This window comes from Bos javanicus, chromosome 4, assembly GCF_032452875.1.
Source record: "Bos javanicus breed banteng chromosome 4, ARS-OSU_banteng_1.0, whole genome shotgun sequence".
Classification (NCBI taxonomy): Eukaryota; Metazoa; Chordata; class Mammalia; order Artiodactyla; family Bovidae; genus Bos; species Bos javanicus.
In genome coordinates this window covers 31,189,101-31,213,867 of record NC_083871.1, presented here as the reverse complement: position 1 = coordinate 31,213,867, position 24,767 = coordinate 31,189,101, and the positions used below count along the sequence as shown (strand labels likewise).

Below are 24,767 nucleotides of genomic sequence, written 5' to 3'. Positions count from 1 at the left end.
AGCTTCTATTATTATGCTATCTATGATTAACCTTAAAGATCAATATTCTTTAAGGATAAAACGAGTAGGTATGCTCTTATACATGTGTTTGTGAGTATCCCTGACGAGCCCAGCCTTTAAGTTTTAGCTTCCCTGGTGGCTGAGATGGTAAAGAGCTTGCCTGCAATACAGGAGACCTGGGTTTGATCCCTGGGTTGGGAAGATCCCCTGGACAAGGCAATGGAAACCTACTCCAGTATTCTTGCCTGGAGAATTCCATGGACAGAGGAGTCTGGTGGACTACAGTCTGTGGGGTTACAAAGAGTTGGACACGACTGAGGGACTAACACTTTCACTTTCATACATATACGTATGTGTGTATGTGTATATATGTGTATATACATACACACTTAAAATTCATACATATGAAAAATACACATATTCTTTTCCTTATACGTGCTTAGTTTAAGCCACTTTAAATGATGCAGAAGTGATTCTTTTTTCTAAGGCCCATCATGACTATGAGTAATGGTCATGTGACTATGAGTAACGGTAGCAAAAGTATTTTCCAATAAAGAAATAAATACAAATTCCCCTGGTACTTTACTCAATCTTCGTACTTTGGGGTCTGGCTCAGAAGTAAAATTTAAGAAGCCTGTTGCATGGGATGCATAGATAGCATTCTTCCCAGCTCCATCTCACATGGAGTGGGCTGTCATCAAGCATGCTTCTGTTTTGTGTCCCTGTTCCTCTGGCCACAGGGCCCAGGAGTAGGTACTTCATCTGAGCTGTTCCAACCAGAGTAAACTCCTGGGATGCAGGACTGGGGCAGAGAGAAGGGAGAGTTGGAACTGGAGCCTCTAAGCTCGTGCTGACGTCCCTCTGTCCTGCTGGTGAACCAAGCAGCAGAGAAGGACTGTCCTGGTTTCCCAGCAAAGAATAATTAAACCAATGTTCAGATGAAACAGTAACACAAAGGAGCGTGTTCTGGGTTTCATGGGCTTCTAGGTCTCCTTTCTTGAAGTCCGGCTGCATCTTCCCCTCAGTTGCCATGGCACCTTGCAGCCTTGTAATAGTCTCTGTTTTGCTTCACCCTGATAGAGGTGGTTTCTGTAATTGCAAGCAAAGCTCTGAAGGAATGCAGTCACCCCGTGAGGGCAGAGCCTGATTTTTCTCTACCTCAGATGCTGGCATCTAATTTCTAAGGAATTCTCCCTGGGCTCCCTTGCCCTGTGGGTTCTGAGTGCGCTAGGCCAGTGGAAGCACTGGCAGGAGAGAGCAGTATAGGAGAGAGGGGTCTGGCAGACCTTCATTGCTTCCAGGGTGTGCTTGTTGGGGGGATGGGAGGGGGGTGGGATGGGGGAGAGTGGAGTGAGGGCTACGTGCTGCAATCCACAGCTCATCTCGGGGCTCTATGTGCCTTGAGATCCACAGCTCTGCTCAGAGCAGCTAGGAACACCTTCAGGCCTGGAGGTAGTAATGGCTTCCCGCTGCTGCAAATCCTCTGTAGCCTCAGCACCTCCACTGAGTTCCCTTTACCCTTTGCTCTTCAAATTCTTCTTGTGAAACAGTCACTCTGTGAATTCTATCAAACAATTCCAGCCTACTTTGTGGTCTTTTTCCTGCCAGGACCCTGCTATGAGGCTGTAGCAAAAGGCAAGTTTTTCTTATTCATGCACCAGACAGACAGAACCCATGAATGCTGGAAACTCTCACTCTTCCATCAAAGTGGCCTGAGCTTTGGAGAAGTGAAATTCCTCCAAGAAGCCTACAAGCATGGCTGAAGCAAGGAGCATCTTCTCAGTCTCTTATTTTAACTACTTACTGGAATTCTGAGTTCTTCCCTATTTAGTGTATATTTTCATCAGAGAGGTATCATGATGATGATGATAAGAATGTTACCCAAAGCCCACATTGTTTTTAATTTAAATATAATATTTTAAGTAATTATGAGGAGAAAAATGAATACTCATCTCACTGACTTCTGGGTGAGGTGTTAAACTTCCTTAACTTTATCAACTTTGGAAAACTAGATGAATTCAAAAGAAAGACACCATAGAATATACACTGTCTTTCTTTTGAATTCATCCAGTTTCCCAATACAAACTGATACAACCACTATGGAGATTCCTTAAAAAACTAGGAATAAAACTACTATATGATCTAGCAATCCCACTACTTGGCATAGACCCCAAGGAAACCAGAACTGAAAAAGACACATGTACCTCAATGTTCACTGCAGCACTATTTACAGTAGTTAGAATATGGAAGCAACCTAGATGTCCACCGGCAGATGAATGGATAAGGAAGTTGTGCTACAATACACAATGGAATATTACTCAGCCATAAAAGGAACACATTTGAGTCAGTTCTAATGAGGTGGATGAACCTAGAGCCTATTCTACAGAGTGAAGTAAGTCAGAAACAGAACGACAAATGTGTATTAACACACATACATGGAATCCAGAAAGATGGTTCTGATGACCCTATGTGCAGGGCAGCAGAGGAGACACAGACGTAAAAACAGATTTTGGACACAGTGGGAGAATGGAGGGTGGAATGGCTGGAGAGAATAGCACTGGAACATACACGTTACAATACGTAAAACAGACAGCCAGTGGGAGTGTGATGTGTGACACAGGGACCCAAAGCCAGTGCTCTGTGACCACTTGGAGGGAGCGGGTAGGGAGGGAGAGCTCAACAGGGAGGGGACATATATATACCTGTGGCTGATTCATGTTGATGTACATGGTGAAAACTATTACAATACTTCAAAGTAAATATCCTCCACTTAAATAAGTTAAAAAAAAAAAAAAACACACTTGGGGCTGTACTACAAAAGAAAGAGAGAGAGGGAGACACTGTATAAGTTCAGAATTTAGGCAATGCTGAATCCTCCTTACTAAAATGCCACAATATTTGCAATAACTTTTTAAAACTTGAGTAGAGATACTCAGACGCCCTAATGTGGTAATATTTAGGGCTGCTATTGATGGATATTTCATAACTGCCTTGCTCTGAGATGAAGTCATATGGTTATATGACTTTTGAGTCATATGGTGAGGAGAAGGCCCCTAATTCCCTGGCCTCTCTTGACTATGGAAATTTTTATAATATACTTTAAGTGGGTAAGATTAGTTAATAATCATAGTTTTCTTAAATCACTAAAGCATTAATCAATAAATCACCCAATCACTAAAGCTTTAATCACTACAGCTAAGAATCTCAAAAGATTGATCAGATTCATAACATACTGTCTCCATTCAATTCTCCACTTTTTTTCCCATTGTAGTGATATTATATTTCAACAAAAACTTTCACAGGTTGCCACACATCTAAGGACAATTAACATAAGGACAAAGGATACAAGAATAGACAATGGGCAAAAGACATTCTCTGCAACAAGCGGTGTTGGGGAAACCGTACGGCTGCATGTAAACCAATGAAGTTAAAACACACCCTCTTGCTGTACATACGAATAAACTCAGAATGGTTTAAAGACTTAAATATAAGCCATGACGCCATGAAATACCTAGAAGAGAACACAGGCAAAACATTCTCTGACATAAATTGTGGCAATGTTTTCTTAGGTCAGTCTCCTAAGGCAACAGAAATAAAAATAAACAAACGGTACCTAATCAAACTTACAGCAAAGGAAACCATAAAGACAACAACAAAAATGAAAAAACAACCAAAGGATGGGAGAAAATATTTACAAATGATTCAACAGTCAAGGGCTTAACTCTCCAAAATGTACAAACAGCTCATATAACTCAACAACAAACCAAACAACCCGACTGAAAAATGGGCAGAAGACCTTAATGGACATTTCTCCAAAGAAGACACACAGATGGCCAAGCCAACAGGCACATGAAAAGATGTTCAACATCACTTATTATTAAGGAAATGCAAATTAAAACTACAACGAGGTTATCACCTCATACCAGTCAGAATGGTCATCATTTAAAAGTCTATAATGCTGGAGGAGGTGTGCAGCAAAGCCCTCCTACACAGTCGACGGGAATGCAAGTTGGTACGGCCACTATGTAAAATAGTATGGAGGTTCCTCAGAAAAAAAAAACAACTATAAAAAAACCAAAACTATAGAACTATCACATGATCCAGGAATCCCACTCCTGTAAACAAACCAAAACTCGACATGAATGACTTCACCTTTAAACTTAATAAAAAATGGCTCCCAAAGTACTTTGGCAGGTTTTCAAGCTTAGAAACTTAACCAAAAACTGTGAAAGCATCTTAAAAATTTTATTGGACTATAGTTTATTTACAATGTTGTGTTAATTTCTCCTGTAAAGTGAAGTGACTCAGTTATACATTTGTGTGTGTGTGTGTGTGTATTAGTCTTTTTCATAATCTTTTCCATTATGATTTATTTGGTTTGTTTCCTGACAAAACTGTAATTCAAAAAGATACATACATCCCTATGTTCACAGAAGTGCTACTCACAACAGCCAAGACATGGAAACAGCCGAAGGCCCACTGACAGATAAATGGGGAAAGATGTGGTACATATATACAGGTGAATACTACTCAGCCATAAAAAAGAATAAAATAATGCCATTTGCAGCAATACAGAGGAACCTAGAGATTATCATACTAAGTGAAGGAAGTCAAAGGAGAAAGACAAACACCACATGATATCACTTATATGTGGGCTCTAAACATGTGATAAGTCAACCTGTCTACAAAACAGACACAACTCATGGACCTAGAGAGCAGACTTGTGGTGGCCAAGAAGGAGGGGGAAGTAGAAGAGGGAAGGGTGAGGAGTTTGGGGGTAGCAGATGCAAACAATTATAACAGGATGGATAAGCAACAGGTCCTACTGTAGAGCACAGGGAACCCTATTCAGGACCTTGTGATAGACCATAATGCAAAAGACTATGAAAAGGACTATATATATAAATACACACACACACATTACATACATATACACACATATTACATATGCACATATACACAGAAGAGTCACTTTGCTTCACAGCAGAAATTAAGCTCGAAAAATCTCTCAAAAGTGACTCAAAAATCTCTCAATTCTTTTTATTAAGTTGAATGGTGAAGTCATTCATGTTATTAAGTTTTGGCTTATTTTCCCTTAGTACTTCCCACTGTTTAATTTTTTTCCAGATGGAAAAAAGATAGATTTAGATGACAGTCCTCTTCGAAGCTGTATGCATGTATAAACCATATTTTCCTTTAAAAATAAGTTAAAAAAAAGTATTAACATCACTGTTAAAAGTGAAACACTGAGAACAACAAGAGATGAATGAACTACAAGCCAGCTGTTGTAAGTAAACCAAGAAGTAACCGCAAGTGTATCTGATGTGCACAGTGGCCCTGAGCCCTTGCTATGCAAGTCTTAAAAAGGATACCATTTGTTTACACTTTTGCAAATGCCTTCCAGTTGATATCGTGCTCATTAACATAATCATGACTTTATAATTTCTCCAGCTACTTTTTTTTTTACCATGAAATATGCTACAACCAACATTCATTTACTCAACAAGCACCTACACAGTGCCAGGCTGTCAGAGTCCACTAGACACTGGGCGTATAGCCATTACCCAACAAACATGGTCTCTTCTCTAACATTATTACTTACTTTTTCTCATAATAAGCACAAGTTTATAAAAGTTTATGTACTGACTCAATCTTTTACTTATCCAATTCAATAAGTAAATATGTATCAAGTGCCTACAATGTCCAGTCATATAAACATCAAAGATCTGCCTCGTTTAAAGAGAGGCAAATGATCTGAATAGCAATCTCTCCAAAAAAGATCTACAAATATCCAATAAGCACCTGAAAAGATGTTCAACAGTACTAGTCATCAGGGAGATGCGAATCAAAGCCACAGTGAGGTGGGAGTTCACAAATGCTGCTGCTGCTGCTAAGTTGCTTCAGTCGTGTCCAATTCTGTGCGACCCCATGGACTGCAGCCCACCAGGCTCCCCCGTCTCTGGGATTCTCCAGGCAAGAACACTGGAGTGGGTTGCCATTTCCTTCTCCAAGAGATTGCCTAGGGATTTCAATTCTAAAACTGTAGTAATGACTGCTCAATACTGTGAGTACACTAAAAACCACTGAAATCTTCACTTTAAAGATTACGCTGTATGATACGTGAATTACACCTCAATAATAGTGCTACCCGGAGAAGGCAATGGCACCCCACTCCAGTACTCTTGCCTGGAAAATCCCATGGACAGGGGAGCCTGGTGGGCTGCAGTTCATGGGGTCGCTGAGGGTCGGACATGACTGAGCGACTTCACTTTCACTTTTCACTTTCATGCGTTGGAGAAGGAAATGGCAACCCACTGCAGTGTTCTTGCCTGGAGAATCCCAGGGACGGGGGAGCCTGGTGGGCTGCCGTCTATGGGGTCACACAGAGTCGGACATGATTGAAGCGACTTAGCAGCAGCAGCAATGGTGCTACCAAAAGAGAACAACAATGAACAACAATCTCATAGAAGGTCAATCGCCCAGATTTGCTTCTGTCAATCTGAAAAGTAAGTGATCATGCTAACTGTCGTTTATCAGAGGTTCGTGCTTGACTTTTGGGTATAGTAAGGTGTGTTACAGAATGGTCTTAATTGATAAGGACAATTTTCTTAGTCAATCTCCTTCTTTTTGACTGAAGACATATTCAACCATATCTACACTAACAGCATCATCAAAATTTCTCCCATTGCTTCTTTTCCTGTTCAAAGGTTTCCAAAATTGGTCTCACAAATAGCTTGAAGAAAATTTTTCTTTGCTAGTGAGATTCTCTATTTTTCTGTTAATTCACTATATTACTGTTGGCCTAGATTTCAAGACTTCCGTGACCGGCTTTCAGAGGAAATTTCAAGAGTGGTGGTTTTGTGTAATTAATTACCTGGGGTTCTCAACACATAAATGATCCCAAAGTTTATACTCATTTATATTTGCGCAATAAGAAAACCAAAATTTTAAATAAACCTTTGAGTACATTGTCTTGTAATTTTCCAATTACTGCTCCATCTTGGTTTGAATTCACTCCTCCCCTTGTAGTATATCTGAGAAATGCCAGATTTATCATGACCTTCCATGATTTCACACTGAATTTTTCCTCATATGGTTATGAATTGTAACTAGGTTTGGGTTCATATCTCATAAACTTTATTTTTTTAACCACTAACCTATAATCCTAGGTGAAAAGAGAATTTAAACACTTTTCCACTCTAAAAATGTAAATTTAAATGAACAGTGAATGAATCAAGTCCAGTATTTTCATTAATGTTGTCTAATGGGACCTGTGGACTAAGTCAATTTAATTTTGAGGCTTGTGTGTGGAGTAAGGGTAGAAAGGGTACATGGCAATCAAAACAAGCCCCCAGCAAGATGACAGACATATCTGACAGTCAAAGGTGTTCAGATCTCATGGAGAAATCCCTGTAGATGGACGACTCTTCCTGTAAATGGCCAGAGAGTTAAGTTTCAAGCATGGTCGGCCACATACATCTTTATCATATATTCTTTTCTGTTTACAACCCTAAAACTATCCTCAGCTCTTGGGCCACATCAAGACAGGCTGCTTGCCCATCAGCATTCTAGAGGGTCTACCAGTCAGTGGTATCAGCATAATCTCCTCTCAAAACAGCAGCAGTTAATCCCACTGGAGCACCAGTAACACCCCGTCACAATTTCTCCAATCAGTCATCCACCTAGCTGCGCTTACCTCTCTAGGGTTCCAAGAGAAAAAGTGAGACTAGCCGATACAGAACATGAGGTTTGGACAATTCTGCTTCTGGGTGCAGGAGACAAAAGCTTTTAACTGGTCAAATATGTATTTAACCAAGTATCTCGGTTAAAGTCACACTTGGTGAGGTGCCCCAGACTAACTATGCATGTTTCTAAACCTCCCTTGCATACCTACATATGCCCCGAGGCACCCACACACCCCAGTTTGAGAAAGGGAACTCCATCTACTTGAGGTACAGGGCTGACTTTTCTCTGTGAAGAGACAGAGTTAATCTGGGAATTTGCTATGGGGGTGGCATAAGAAGGATGTCTGCCTATAAAACTGGTTTTCTACTTGGCTCTGAAACACTATTTTATAGGTTTATATTTCCCAGGGAGAGTAAATTATCCTCAATTGGAGTATTTTATGATCTATGAAAGGCAAAACCTGCACAATGACTCAGTGGGTTTTATCATTGCTGCTAGGTTAATTTTTGGTTAATCTCCAATCTGGGAAAACTAAACAGACTGCTAGTCTCTCTCCTGATTCAAAGGATCCAAAAAAAGAGGAGTTAACCAGAGGGGTGGGAAAAGCAAACAATCCTGAGTTGTTTCTGTAAAGACAGGAGTCCAGAGGTTGTAATTCTGGAACACAGCAGGAAGCTCCAAGCACTCAAACTTCAGTGCCGAGAACCAGCAGCAGGAGGGAAGGGTAACCTGAACCCTGCACCTCCTCTCTCGCAGCTATTCTCTGAAAGCAGTAGTTCTTAACCCACCCTCTGGCCTCACGACCCCAGGCACAGGACTCTTGTCTTGACACTGCATCACAGGGAGAAGCAGGAAGAGCAGGACTCTCGGAATATGGGCTGGGACTCTCGGAATATGGGCTGGAGTTGCTGCCAGAGGGGTTTCACTCAATCCTCCAAGGGTGTGAGCTCCTCCTATCCCCTCTTCTCTCTGGCTGAGAAGTGCTGGTTTGGACATCACAGGCTAATTACACAAACTGAAATAAAATGACTTTTCCCAGTACAAGCACCACAATTTAATTGCTAGGACAGAGGATGGAGAAGGCAATGGCACCCCACTCCAGTACTCTTGCCTGGCAAATACCATGGACGGAGGAGCCTGGTGGGCTGCAGTCCATGGGGTCGATAGGAGTCGGACAAGACTGAGTGACTTCACTTTCACTTTTCACTTAGAACACTGGAGTGGACTGCCATTTCCTTCTCCAGGGGATCTTCCCAACCCAGGGCTCGAACCTGGGTCTCCCGCATTGTAGACAGATGCTTTACCGCCTGAGCCACCAGGGAAGTCCACTGGAGAAGGAAACGGCAACCCACTCCAGTGTTCTTGCCTGGAGAATCCCAGGGATGGGGGAGCCTGGTGGGCTGCCGTCTATGGGGTCGCACAGAGCTGGACATGACTGAAGTGACTTAGCAGCAGCAGAAACAGGACAGGGATGAGCTGTCTGCATTCTGTCTCACCTATCAGGGTTGTGATTTTAGAAGGGCCCTAGAGATCACTCAACTGTCTCCTTTTTATGGAGCTAGTTTATGACTTGTCCAAGGTCACACAGCTTAGAGGCAGAGCTGGGACTGGAACCTGGGTCTCTAGACTCCTGGAATAAAGTTCACTTAACTGCATCCCATCAAGGGTAATTTGCTCTGTTTGATAGTGACAACTTCTAACCCCAGCCGCTGTCAACCTGTCTAACCATCAATCACAAGAGGGTAGTAAGAGAATATGACCGAATCGGTAACAATCAAAGGCCACTAGCAAAAAAATAAATAAATAAAGACACAGCTCAGAGGACATGCCCTGATGATCATCAGTTAGACATACTATCCTTGTTTATTAAGGAGAATAGCTCTGATTATTGAGGTGCCCAGCCTGAATCCAAGAGCTATAATTTCTGGGAGATATTTTTATAAAATAAACTAATTTATGAAATTTTAAAAATAAATCACTCAACGTATAGAAAAGTTTTCTATTTTCTGGCTTTCAGGAAAAGAAAATACTGAAGTATGCCAAAATGCTGAGTGAAGTATTATAATTCTGGATGAGTTACTGTACAATAAAGACAATCATCTAGAAATTAACTAGAAATTTAGTTTTCTGTGGGTAAGGCCGGCATAAAAATAAGACAGCTACATGTAAAAATTAAATTAGATCATTCGTCAACACCAGAAACAAAAGTAAGCTCAAAATGGATTAAAGACCTAAATATGAGACTGTGCTCACTCTGTCATGTCATACTCTTTGCAACCCTATGGACTGTAGCCCCCAGGCCCCTCTGTCTATGGAGTTTTCCAGGCAAGAATACTGGAGTGGGTTGTCACTTTCTACTCCATAATGTAAAACTCCTAGAGGAAAACATAGGTAGAATACTCTCTGACATATTTCACAGTAGTATCTTTTTTGATCCATCTCCCAGAATAATGGAAATAAAAACAAAAATAAACAAATGGAATCTAATTGAACTTAAACACTTGTGCACAGCAAAGGAAACAATAAATGAAATGAAAAAACAGCCCACAGATTGGGAGAAAATATTTGCAAATGATGTGACCAATAAGGAATAGTTTCCAAAATTTACAAACAACTCATGAGGCTTAATATCATCAAAACAAAGAAACCCTATAAAAAATTGGGCAGGAGACCTTAACATTGACATTTCTCCAAAGAGGACAGATGGCCAACAGGCACATGAAAAGATGTTCCACGTGGCTAATAAAGAAATGCAAATCAAAACAATAATGAGATAACACTTCACACCAGCCAGAATGGCTATTGTCAAACAATCCACAAACAATAAATGCTGGAGAGGGTGTGGAGAGAAGGGAACCCTCCTATACTGTTGGTGGGAATGTATATTGGCATAGCCACTATGCAGAACACTATGGAGGTTCCTTAAAAAACTAAAAATAGAGCGACCATATGACCCTGCAATCCCACTCCTGGGCGTACATTTGGAGAAAAGCATGATCCAAAAGTATACATACACCCTAATGTTCACTGCACCACTGTTTACAATAGCCAAGACATGAAAGTGACCTCAATGTTAATCAACAGAGGGATGGACAAAGAGGTGGTACACATATACAAGGGAATATTATTCAGCTATTAAAAAGAATAACATAATGCCACTTGCAGCAACACAGATGGACCTAGAGAGTGTCATACTGAGTAAAGTAAGTCAGACAGAGAAAGAAATATATGATATCCCTTATATGCAGAATCTGAAAAGAAATAATACAAATGAATTTATTTACAAAACAGAAACAGACTCACAGACTTAGACAAAAATTTATGGTTACCAGGGACAAAGGATGGGCAGAAGGGATAGTAAGGGAGTTTGGGATCAACATGTACACACTGCTATATTTAAAATGGATAACCAACATCAGTCAGTCAGTTCAGTCGCTCAGTCATGTCCAACTCTTTGTGACCCCACGGACTGCAGCACGACAGGTCTCCATTTCCATCGCCAACCCCAGCAGTTTACTCAAACTCATGTCCATTGAGTCGATGATGCCATCCAACCATCTCATCCTCTGTCGTCCCCTTCTCCTCCCATCTTCAATCTTTCCCAGCATCAGGGTCTTCTCAAATGAGTCAGTTCTTCGTATCAGGTGGCCAAAGTACTGGAGTTTTAGCTTCAACATCAGTCCCTCCAATGAATAATTAGGGCTGATTTCCTTTACGATAGACTGGTTGGATATCCTTGCAATCCAAGGGACTCTCAAGAGTCTTCTCCAACACCACAGTTCAAAAGCATCAATTCTTCGGTGCTCAAGCTTTCTTTATAGTCCAGCTCTCACATCCATACACAACCACTGGAAAAACCATAGCCTTGACTAGACGGACCTTTGTTGGCAAAGTGATGACCCTGTTTTTTAATTTGCTGTCTAGGTTGGTCACAGCTTTTCTCCCAAGGAGCAAGCATCTTTTACTTTCATGGCTGAAGTCACTATTTGCAGTGATTTTGGGCCCCCATAAATAAAGCCTGTCATTGTTTCCACTGTTTCCTCATCTATTTGACATAAAGTGATGGGACCAGATGCCATGATCTTAGTTTTTTTGAACGTTGAGTTTTAAGCCCACTTTTTCACTCACCTCTTTCACTTTCTTCAAGAAGCTCTTTAGTTCTTCACTTTCTGCCATAAGGGTGGTGTCATCTGCATATCTGAGGTTATTGATATTTCTCCTGGCAATCTTGATTCCAGTTTGTGCTTCATCCAGCCCAGCATTTTTTCATGATGTACTCTGCATATAAGTTAAATAAGCAGGGTGACAATATACAGACTTGATGTGCTCCTTTCCCTGTTTGGAACCAGTCTGTTGTTCCATGTCCAGTTCTAACTGTTGCTTCCTGACCTGCATATAGGTTTCTCAAGAGGCAGGTCAGGTGGTCTGGTATTCCCATCTCTTTCAGAATTTTCCAGAGTTTGTTGTGGTCCACACAGTCAAAGGCTTTGGCATAGTCAATAAAGCAGAAATAGATGTTTTTCTGGAACTCTCTTGCTTTTCCAATGATCCAATGGATGTTGGCAATTTAATCTCTGGTTCCTCTGCCTTTTCTAAATCCAGCTTGAACATCTGGAAGTTCACGGTTCATGTACTGTTGAAGACTGGCTTGAAGAATTCTGAGCATCACTTTACTAGCGTGTGAGATGAGTGCAATTGTGCAGTAGTTTGAGCATTCTTTGGCATTGCCTTTCTTTGGGATTGGAATGAAAACTGACCTTTTCTAGTCCTGTGGCCACTGCTAAGTTCTCCATATTTGCTGGCCTATTGAGTGCAGCACTTTCACAGCATCATCTTTTAGAATCTGAAATAGCTCAACTGGAATTCCATCAGCTCCACTAGCTTTGCTCGTCATGATGCCCACTTGACTTCACATTCCAGGATGTCTGGCTCTAGGTTGGTGATCACACCATCGTGCTTATCCGGGTCATGAAGATCTCTTTTGTATAGTTCTTCTGTGTATTCTTGCCACTTCTTCTTAATATCTTCTGCTTCTGTTAAGTCCCTACCATTTCTGTCCTTTATTGTGCCCATCTTTGTATGAAATGTTCCCTTGGTATCTCTAATTTTCTTGAAGAGATCTCTGGACTTTCCCATTGTATCATTTTCCTCTGTTTCTTCGCATTGATTGCTAAGGAAGGCTTTCTTATCATATATCCTTGCTATTCTTTGGAACTCTGCATTCAAATGGGTATGCCTTTCCTTTTATCCTCTGCTTTTAACTTCTCTTCTATTCGCAGCTATTTGTAAGGCCTCTTCAGACAGCCATTTTGCCTTTTTGCAATTCTTTTCCTTGGGGATGGTCTTGATCCCTGCCTCCTGCACAATGTCACAAACCTCCGTCCATAGCTCATCAGGCACTCTATCAGATCTAATCCCTGGAATCTATTTATTACTTCCAGTGTATAAACATAAGAGATTGATTTAGGTCATACCTGAATGGTCTAGTGGTTTTCCCTACTTTCTTCAATTTAATCTGAATTTGGCAATAAGGAGTTCATGATCTGAGCCACAGTCAGCTCCTGGTCTTGTTTTTGATGACTATATAGAGCTTCTCCATCTCTGGCTACAAAGAATATAATCAATTTTATTTCGGTGTTGACCATCTGGTGATGTCCATGTGTAGAGACTTCTCTTGTGTTGTTGCTAGGACCAGTGGGTTCTCTTGGCAAAGCTCTATTGGCCTTTGCCCTGCTTCATTCTGTACTCCAAGGCCACATTTGCCTGTTACTCCAGGTGTTTCTTGACTTCCTACTGTTGCATTCCAGTCCCCTATAATGAAAAGGACATCTTTTTTGGGTGTTAGTTCTAAAAGGGCTTGTAGGTCCTCATAGAACTGTTCAACTTCAGCTTCTTCAGCATTGCTGGTTGGTGTATAGACTTGGATTACTGTGATACTGAATGGCTTGTGTTGGAAACGAACAGAGATCATTCTGTTGTTTTTGAGACTGCATCCAAGTACTTCATTTCAGACTCTTTTGTTGACTATAATGGCTACTCCATTTCTTCTAAGGGATTCTTGCCCACAGTAGTAGATATAATGGTCATCTGAGTTCAATTCACCCATTCCAGTCCATTTTAGTTCACTGATTCCTAGAAGGTCGATGTTCACTCTTGCCATCTCCTGTTTGACCACTTCCAATTTGCTTTGATTAATGGACCTAACATTCCAGGTTCCTATGCAATACTGCTCTTTATAGCATTGGATTTTACTTCCATCACCAGTCACATCTCGAACTGGGTGTGGTTTTTGCTCTGGCTCCACCCCTTCATTCTTTCTGGAGTTATTTCTTCATTGCTCTCCAGTAGCATATTGGGCACCTACCAACCTGGGGAGTTCCTCTTTCAGTGTCCTATCTTTTGCCTTTTCATACTGTTCATGGGGTTCTCAAGGCAAGAATACTGAAGTGGTTTGCCATTCCCCTCTCCAGTGGACCACATTTTGTCAGAATTCTCCACCATGAGCCGTCCGTCTTGGGTGGCCCTAGCTTGGGCATGGCTCATAGCTTCCTTGAGTTGGACAAGGCTGTGGTCCATGTGATCAGATTGGTTAGTTTCCTTTGATTGTGGTTTTCATTCTATCTGCCCTCTGAAGGAGAAGGGTAAGAGGCTTACAGAAGCTTCCTGATGGGAGAGACTGACTGAGGGTGAAACTGGGTCTTGTTCTGATGGGCAAGGCCATGTTCAGTAAATCTTTAATCCAATTTTCTGTTGATGGGTGGAACTGTGTTCCCTCCCTGTTATTTACCTAGGGACAAACTACAGTGGAGGTAATGAAGATAATGACGACCTCCTTCAAAAGGTCCCATGCATGCACTGCTACGTGCAGCGCCCCCAGCCCTGCAGCAGGCCACTGCCAGCGATTCCTGGACACTTTCAGGCAAGTCTGGGTCAGTCTTTTGTGGGGTCATTGCTCCTTTCTTCTGGGTCCTGGTACGCACAAGGTTCTGTTTTTGTCCACCACGAGTTTGTTTCCCTGTCCTGTGTAAGTTCTGGCGGCTCTATGGTGGGGTAATGGTGACCTGCTCTAAGAGGGCTTTTGCCACCCCCAGGTCTGCTGCACCCAGAGCCCCTGCTCCTGCGGCAGTCCACTGCTGACTCCTACCTCCTCAGGAGACGCTCAAACACAGTTCTGGCTCAGTCCCTGTGGGGCCTCTGGGTCCTGGTGTGCACAAGGTTTCTTTGAGCCTTCTGAGCTTTTCTGGTGGGTATGGGGTTTGGTTCTAAATGTGATTTTTCCCCTCCTACAATCTTGCTGGGGCTTCTCCAACATGGACTTACTGTATAGCACATGGAACTCTGCTCAATGTTATGTGGCAGCCTGGATGGGAGAGGAATTTGGGGGAAAACGGATGCATGTATATGTTTGGCTAGGTCCTTTTGCAGTCTATCACAAACTATCACAACATTGTTAATCAGCTATACTTCAATATAATATAAAAAGGTTTTTTTTTTTTTTAATCCAGTACTCAGGAGTATCAAAATTCTCTCAAAGATTACTCACAACCTAGCCAAACATTATCATGGGGATGAAAAGATTTAATTTCTTCAAGTCATGGAAGGTCATTACTGTTGTGGAGGATGGATATGCAATTACATTTAAAATACTTGAAAATAATTTCTTGGCTAACGTTCACAGCATTTCTGTGATAGACTTTGGGGAATATTTTTCCCAATTCCCACATTTACCTGAGAGCCAGAATCTGTATGAGTTGAGAAAGGCAGTGTCATCTCAAAATAGCCAAGATGAGAGTCTGAAGTCTGAGACTACAATGTGAATTTCTTATTCCTGAGAAATATGTCTAGAAACTAAGGAAATGTCTTTTACTTCTGTTGGCACTGGTCTCAAGATTTAGGGTACCTACTGTTAAAAATGCCATCAGTCTTGGATCATAAAAACTTACATGAATTTCTCTAGTGATCAGATATTCTCAGTACATGAACAAACATCACCAGTATTTTTTTTTTATTGCCATGTAAAACCAAACATGAAAAAGTAGCAATATTCAATTTAGAACAAGGACTTGCTTCTGAGGCAGATCCAAATCTTTACTAGGAATGGCTGCAGTAAAACACTGTTGTTTTTTTTATTATTGCAAAACCTTTTTCACAATGCTGGCAAGAAATTTCTAAAGACACTGTGTTATTATACTGAAGGTTGTTCCTCTAGGATGGATGATTCAGAGAACTAATACACTCTCTAAACAGGAGGAAGTTCATTCTCCAGGCCTTAGTGAAGCTGATTTATCAAAGTAAAGAGATAGCAGGTGGGTTTTGAGATAAGTAAATAAAATAGTTCCACGAGCTGGGGGAAAAAAAACACACACTCAGGAGAAGCAGAAAACCTTCTCAATGGACATCTAAAAGCCTTACTGCATGTCCTGCTGTTTCAAATGAAAAGCTTCTAGATTAGACTTGTGAGCTCCAATAGCCCTGGCTGCGCGCACAGCCGAAGGTCAGGTGCAGTGAGGGCAGCGGAAAGGGGTTACTTAGCAACCTCGGCAGGAAGGCTGGAGCGAGGTGGTCAAACCTGGCTCCTGAAGAAAGGATTGGGCTGAAAGCTGCACAGCTGGCCAGATGTTTAAGAAAAAAAAGGAAAGGAAGTCCTGAATAGAAATGAGTTAATTGTCTCATTGCTTCACGCAGTTAATGTAACCAACATGTCCTTCTAAGATAAATGCAAACTTCGACTAGAATAAAAAAAAAGAAAAAGTCTCAAGAATCCAGACACCACTGAATAGAAAATATAGCTAAAAAGAGCATAGTAGGTTATTTCCTCTTTGAGATACACACACACACACACACACACACACACACACACACGTGTTCCATATGTATATAAAGTATACATGTTATATATATTTATACACATTTCAATATGTCCTTATTTAAACATTATAATGTGGCATGAAAAATGAAGAAATTCTAGTTCCATTCATATTTGTTCTTTATTTTACAAAACTGCTTTTTTGAAGAAAAGAATCTAAAGGTCCTTAATCTGTGGCCCTGTTTGGTATCTACATTCATATACAGTCAAACAATGTCAGCAAGATAACTTCTTCTCAGATGCACTATCTGTAGGTCCTGAATGTATATGTATGTATGTGTATGTGTGTATGTGTGTGTGTGTGTGTGTTAGTTGTTCAGTCATGTCCAACTCTGTGACTCCATGGACTGTAACCCACCAGGCTTCTCTGTCCATGGAATTCTCCTGAATATTATACTTAAAAAAAAAACCTTGATTGAACTCAGGAATAGAAAGGTTGCTGGAGGTCCTTCGGCAATTAAACTTTATTAACTAGAAACTGAGAGAGACTAGAACGCTGAGTTCTACTGTATGCTGCTGCTGCTGCTAAATCGCTTCAGTCGTGTCTGACTCTGTGTGACCCCATAGACGGCAGCCCACCAGGCTCCTCTGTCCGTGGAATTTTCCAGGCAAGAGTACTGGAGTGGGGTGCCATTGCCTTCTCCGTCTACTGTATGAGGGCATGAATTACTGGAAAATAGAAATATTCTTACCCACAGGGAACATAATTAGAGAACTTTGTAACTCCAGAGCTTACTAAAAAACTGTATGTTTCTAGCTCAATAGAGCACATTCTACTACAGTGTGGGGTTTAATTTAACATGGTTCTATTTTAAATTTCACTCAAGAGTTCATTCAAATGCATCTATACTCAACTAGAGAACAATAGTATGGCACCAACTCCAAGAGCAGCAACATAATAACAGTTAAACTGGAACTTGCTAACTAAAATATTTTTTATTGATTTTAGCACAACTTTCAGGAAACTTATTATAAAACAAATACTATTTGTAAAATACTGTCTTTCATTTTATTATGTCTATACAAATAGAAATTTCTATTATAGAGCCAATATTTCTATTAGTTTTAAGTTTCTTTCTAGGGAATGCTACTTGAAGACTATTACTAAAAGAATAATGGTATGAAATTAAATATAGAATAAAGTATAAACTCTTTAAAAAACATTTATATGCTCAGAAGCAGGTTGAAATACATTTTGCAGTAAGGCTTCTCTAGCTAAGATTAAAGTTCAAAAATCACTTCAATAATATTTGTGGAGAGTCAAAAGATTAAAGAGATATAATTTTATGAAAATGCTTCACAGATCAGCAACTTCTCTAATATGTAAGCCAGTAAATTTGCTTTGGAAAAAGTACGTGTTGATAAATCTCCCCAGATATGTTTTCTGTCGATTGATACCATACAATATATTTTACTTAAAATTAGGATTGCCTGGAGTTTGCTGGATTTAATTATTTGTAATTACCAAGCCGTTGTCAGCCTGTGGCCATTTTATGATAGTGCTATCTGCTATGTGGGTCAGGTTCAACTGTATATCTTCTCAAACACAGATTTAATGTGCTATTGATGAAACCATTACTAGAGCCAAATGAAAGTCTGGGCTGATTGATTGGTCCACAGGGAGTTGTCACACAAGAAAGGAGTAATTAGTATTCATTACTTCATACTGCACAACATTCCAATTATTAATGAACTTCAACTTTTGGACTATGCTGTATCTATCACAAGTATCTTTTCAGACATCCATTATTACGAAGAATAGACTAATGATTGTTTTTTTAAAAAGGGTCCCAAAGCAAACAGAACTAAAATAAACAAAAACACTGTAAGTAGTCAAAAATGTTGAGTAATGTGGCTTTCTCTCAGGAATATGAAAGGCTATTCCACCTGCATTTGAAGAAGATGAAGCAGTAAAGCCATTTTGGGCGACTACACCAACTTCGCAGTCCCTGGGGGTTGTCTCTTCTTTTGCTTGCTTTCAGTGCTATTTCCTCTTTACAATACAAAGGGAAACATATTTGTACCTAACAGGTACTTGGAAAGAGAAACAGAAATTGTTCGTAACATTGTATAGGAGGCGGTGACCAAAATTATCTCAAAGAAAAAGAAATGCAAGAAGGCAACGTGGTTGTCTGAGAAGGCTTTACAAATAGCTGAGAAAAGAGGAGAAAGGCAAGGCAGACAGTGCCAGAGAATAGCAAGGAGAGATAAAAAGGCCTTTTTAAATGAACAATGGAAAAAGTAGAGGAAAACAATAGAATGGGAAATACTAGAAATCTCCTTTAAAAAATTAGAGATGTCAAGGGAACATTTCATGCAAATATGGACACTAAAAAGGACAGAAATGGTATGGACCTAACAGAAGCAGAAGAGATTAAGAAGAGATGACAAGAATTCACAGAACTATACAAAAAAGATCTTAATGACCCAGATAAGCACGATGGTGTGATCACTCACCTAGAGGAAGACATCCTTGAACTGGAAGTCAAACAGGTCTTAAGAAGCATCACTATGAACAAAGCTAGTGGAGGTGATGGAATTCCAGTTGAGCTACTTCAAATTCTAAAAGATGCTGCTGTTAAAGTGTTCCACTCAATATGCCAGCAAATTTTAAAAACTCAGCATTGGCCACAGGACTGGAAAAGGACAGTTTTCATTCCAATCCCAAAGAAGGCCAATACCAAAGAATGTTCAAACTACCAGACAATTGCACTCATTTTGCATGCTAGTAAGGGCAGGAGGAGAAGGGGACGACAGAGGGTGAGATGGCTGGATGGCATCACCGACTTGATGGACATGAGTCAGGGTGAACTCCAGGAGTTGGTGATGGACAGGGAGGCCTGGAGTGCTGCAATTCGTGGGGTCGCAAAGAGTCGGACATGACTGAGCTACTGAACTGAACTGAACTGAAGATTATGCTCAAAATCCTTCAAGCTAAGTTTCAGCAGTATGTGAACTGAGAAGTCCCAGATGTACAACCTGGGTTTAGAAAAGGCAGAGGAACCAGAGATCAAACTGCCTACATTCATTGGACCACAGAGAAAGCAAGGGAATTCAAGAAAAATAACCACTTCTTCTTCACCAACTACTTTAAAGCTTTTGACTCTGTGGATCACAACAAACTGTGGAAAATTCTTAAAGAAGTGGGAATACCATACCACCTTATCTGCCTCCTGAGAAACCTGTAAGCAGGCCAAGATTCTAACCAGGTCAGTTAGAATCTTACATGGACCATCAACAACCTCAAGTATGTGGATGATACCACACTAACGGCAGAAAGTGAAGAGGAACTAAAGAGCCTCTTGATGATGGTGAAAGAGGAGAGTGAGAAAGCTGGCTTATAACTCAATATTCAAAAAACTAAGATCATGGCATCTGGTCCTATCCGTTTACACCAAATAGAGCAAAAAGAAGCAGTGACAAACTTTATTTTCTTGGGCTCCAAAATCACTGCCGATAATGACTGCAGCCATGAAATTAAAAGATGCTTGCTCCTTGGAAGGAAAGCTATGACAAACCTAGACAGTGTACTAAATAGCAGAAACATCACTTTGGTCAACAAAGGTCTTAGAATTAAAGCTATGGTTTTTCCAGTAGTCGTGTATGGATGTGAGAGTTGGATCATAAACAAGGCTGAACGCTGAAGAACTGATGCTTTTGAATTGTGGTACTAGAGAAGACTCCTGAGAGTCCCTTGGACTGCAAGCAAATCAAACCAGTCAATCCTAAAGGAAATCAACCCTGAATATTCATTGGAAGGACTTATGCTGAAACTCAAGCTTTAATACTTTGGTCACCTGATGTGAAAAGCTGACTCACTGAAAAAGGTCCTGATGCTGGGAAGGACTGAAGGCAGAAGGAGAAAAGCACGGCAGAGGATGACGTGTTTAAATAGTTATCACCAACTCAATGGACACGAATTTGAGCAAATTCTGGGAAACAGTGATGGACAGGGGAGCCTGGCGCGCTGCAATCCACGGGGTTGCAAAGAGTCAGACATGACTTTGCGACCGAACAACATTTTTACCATTCAAAAAAAAAGAGTTGTTGGTTGGAATAGTTCCTCAAAGGAAGAGGCTAATAGTATTAAATATACAAATCTTTTGTGTTACTAAAAAAACAGCAGAATCAAAGTTTCTAAGTCAGTGCTCTGGAAGGCTTCACAACCATTAAATATCATCAGTGAGTATGTAAATGTGTACGACTTTGGAAAACAATTCACATTTTCTTTTAAAGCATATTGTGTGCACTCTCTACAACCCAACTCTTCTACCCCAGAATATAAACTCTAAAGAATCCCTTGCTGTGTGAACCTTTACATGTGTATCTGAGTATTCAGTACACTAATATTAATAGCAGCATGTCTTGTAATAGCAAAAAACTGGAAAATCACCTAAGTGTCCTTCAGTAAAAATATTCAATAAAGTGAGAAAGAGTCACACCATTGAATATTATAGCAACAAAAATGAGATTAAAGTTAAATGAAAAAAAAATTAGAGGTAAAAGTAAGAGATAGGCACAGAAGTATAACACTGAGTAAAAAAATTCAAGTCCCTCTAAACTCTATATGTATGCTATGATGGATTTTTATAAACTCCCAAATCAAGGATAATATATTGTTTTGGAAGATGTATATATATATATATATATATATATATATATATATATATATATATATATATAATAGAACTATTTTAAATAAAGCAATAAAACGATGATGAAATTTAAAATACTGACCATCTTTGGAGAGGAGACAGGATGGGAAAGGATTCGTGAAGGTGGATTGAAGAATACTGACCATCTTAATGTTCATAATTTGAATGATAGATACCCATCTAAGTTATTATTATTATGATTCATAACTTTTATATACTAAGTATTTTATATGCATTATTAAATAATAAAATTTAAATAACCAAAACCCTCTACTGCTCTTAGGAGGCAACTTAAAACATCAAAAGATATGACTGACTCCTCCCCTCCCCACTCCTCCTTTTTGCTGATATGTTTTGTGGTTCCACCCATGGTTCATCCACACTTTCCATGTCTGAAAAACAAGGTCTGACTTCTGGAGGTCTGGCTGAGCATCTGGTCCATGCTCCCAATCACCCACATACTACACCTATCACTCATTAAAGATTCAAGGGAAATCATATATACTGAAAATCTGTATGTGCTATGCTTTTATTTTCCTCATTAGGTAAGAAAATAGAAACAGAAAAACAAGATAACCAACTTAACCCGAACAACAAACTAGAGTGCAGCAGCCTAAGACGCGGCCCAGGATCCATCTTACTCCTTGTGCCCTGATGCTAGTTTCAACAACAGCACACTGGGGCACAAGCCAGCCCCACCTCATAGCCCTAAAAGTCTCTCTTGAAAATGCACACACAGCAGCCAAGACAGTGGGTTGAGCACTGAATGTACTTTCTTTCCCTTGCCAAATCGTGTGGAAAAAATGGAAAGATACAAGTTTAGAGAAGCAACATTTCTTTAAGGGTGGGAGGGATAAATAAGGAGGTTGGGATTAACAATAGAATAGGAAAAACTAGAGACCTCTTCAAGAAAATTCGAGATACCAAGGGAATATGTCATGCAAAGACGGGCACAATAAAGGGCAGAAATGGTATGGACCTAACCGAAGCAGAAGATATTAAGAAGAGGTGGCAAGAATACACAGAAGAACTGTACAAAAAAGATCTTCATGACCAAGATAATCACGATGGTGTGATCACTCACCTAGAACCAGACATCCTGGAATACAAAGTGAAGTGGGCCTTAGGAAGCATCACTACGAACAAAGCTAGTGGAGGGGATGGAATTCCAGTTGAGCTATTTCAAATCCTAAAAGATGATGCTGTGAAAGTCCTGTACTCAATATGCCAGCAAATTAGGAAAACTCAGCAGTGGCCACAGGACTGGAAAAGGTCAGTTTCATTCCAATTCCAAAGAAAGGCAATGCCAAAGAATGTTCAAACTACTGCACGATTGCACTCATCTCACATGCTAGTAAACTAATGCTCAAAATTCTCCAAGCCAGGCTTAACAATACATTAACCATAAACTTCCAGATGTTCTAGCTGGTTTTAGAAAAGGCAGAGGAACCAGAGATCAAATTGCCAACATCCATTGGATTATTGAAAAAGCAAGAGAGTTCCAGAAAAACATCTATTTTTGCTTTACTGACTATGCCAAAGCCTTTGACTGTGTGGATCACAACACCCTGTGGAAAATTCTGAAAGAGATGGGAATACCAGACCACCTGACCTGCCTCTTGAGAAACCTGTATACAGGTCAGGAAGCAACAGTTAGAACTGGACATGGAACAACAGACTGGTTCCAAATAGGAAAAGGAGTATGTCAAAGCTGTAAATTGTTATCCTGCTTATTTAACTTGTATGCAGAGTACATCATGAAAAAATGCTGGGCTGGATGAAGAACAAGCTGGAATAAAAATGGCCGGGAGAAATATAATAACCCCAGATATGCAGATGCCGCCACCCTTATGGCAGAAAGTGAAGAAGAACTAAAGAGCCTCTTGATGAAAGTGAAAGTGGAGAGGGAAAAAGCTGGCTTAAAGCTCAACATTCAGAAAACTACGATCATGGCATCCGGTCCCATCATTTCATGGCAAATAGATGGGGAACAGTCAAAACAGAGGCAGACGTTATTTTCTGTGCTCCAAAATCAGTGCAGATGGTGACTGCAGCCATGAAATTAAAAGACGCTTACTCCTTGGAAGGAAAGTTATGACCAACCTAGACAGCATATTAAAAAGCAGAGACCCATGCCAACAAAGGCCCATCTAGTCCAGTAATTATGTATAGATGTGAGAGTTGGGCTATAAAAAAAAGCTGAGTGCCGAAGAATTGATGCTTTTGAGCTGTGGTGTTGGAGAAGACTCTTGAGAGTTCCTTGGACTGCAAGGAGATCCAACCAGTCCATCCTAAAGGAAATCAATCCTGAGTGTTCATTGGAAGGATTGATGTTGAAGCTGAAACTCCAGTACTTTGGCCACCTCATGCAAAGAGCTGACTCATTTGAAAAGACCCTGATTCTGGGAAAGAATGAAGATGGCAGGAGAAGGGGATGACAGAGGATGAGATGGTTGGATGGCATAACCAACTCAATGGACGTGAGTTTGGGTAAACTTCGGGAGTTGGTGGTGGACAGGGAGGCCCGGTATGCTGCAGTCTATGGGTCACAAAGAGTCGGACACGACTGAGCAACTGATCTGAACTGAACTTCCACCTCTACTGTCGCTGGCTTAGTTTAGGCTCATACTATGTCTCAACTGGACTACTGCAATTGTTTGCTAATTGGATGGACCCTGGCTCTTGGTCCATGTGCCTTTAATCAATACTCCATACTGCCAACGTGCCCTTTCAAAAAACATAAATCTGATTGCATTATTCTTAGCATGCTAAGAGTCTTCACTAGCTTTCCCACTGACTTCTGCTCATGATTCTCAAGTGAACATACAGAAACTCCAGATGTGTTACTCCACGAAGACAAGGTCCCTTGGTTACAAACCATGGATACTGTCAACTAGCATTATGGACAGGAATGTGCCCCTTCAATGTGCTTGGGGGAAAAGCATTGTAACCAGGGAAAAGGCCAACCTGTGGGTCATCTGTGGGTACCCAAGGATACTCACATTCTGGGGCCTGACAATCCAGTCCCACCTTTCTCAGTTCATACACCTTTTCCCCCAAAATGGGGCTCTCCACATATTTGAATCTTAATCGCAGTTCCCCGAAGCTGCTGGGCTGATTAGTATGTTTTAGTACTTGGTATGAGTCTTCTCATTCCAGAATTCTCTTCTCCCATTTGTCTGACAAATGCCCACTGACCTTTTAAGACTCACACTAAATGTAAATGTAACACAAAGTCTTTCCAAGTCTAAACCACGGAGCAGATGACTCTCTATCGTGTATACTTCTGTCATCATACCCATGGCATGTATGACTTGTGCTGTGTATAGGTCTGACTTCCCCCTCAGGAAATGCAGCTTCCTTAAGGGCAGGGTCTGTACCTTGGGTTCTGAATCACTGACCACCAGTACAGGGCCTGCCTCTGGCAGTTCTCAGAGAAGACTTATTCAGTGACTGACACAATTTGCAAGGACTCAGATTCTCTGAATAACAAAACTCTAAAAACATCTAAAGAAAACTCAAGGTACACAAAATTACCTTCATAAAAGCAGTTGTTGCCA

The 24,767-nt window shown here is 40.6% G+C and overlaps 1 protein-coding gene across 3 annotated transcripts in view; it reads right to left on the bottom strand.

Moving 5' to 3' along the window:
* The window catches only part of DNAH11 (dynein axonemal heavy chain 11), a 364,495-nt gene that overhangs the window by 54,881 nt on the left and 284,847 nt on the right, over positions 1-24,767 (bottom strand). The window lies entirely within an intron of this gene.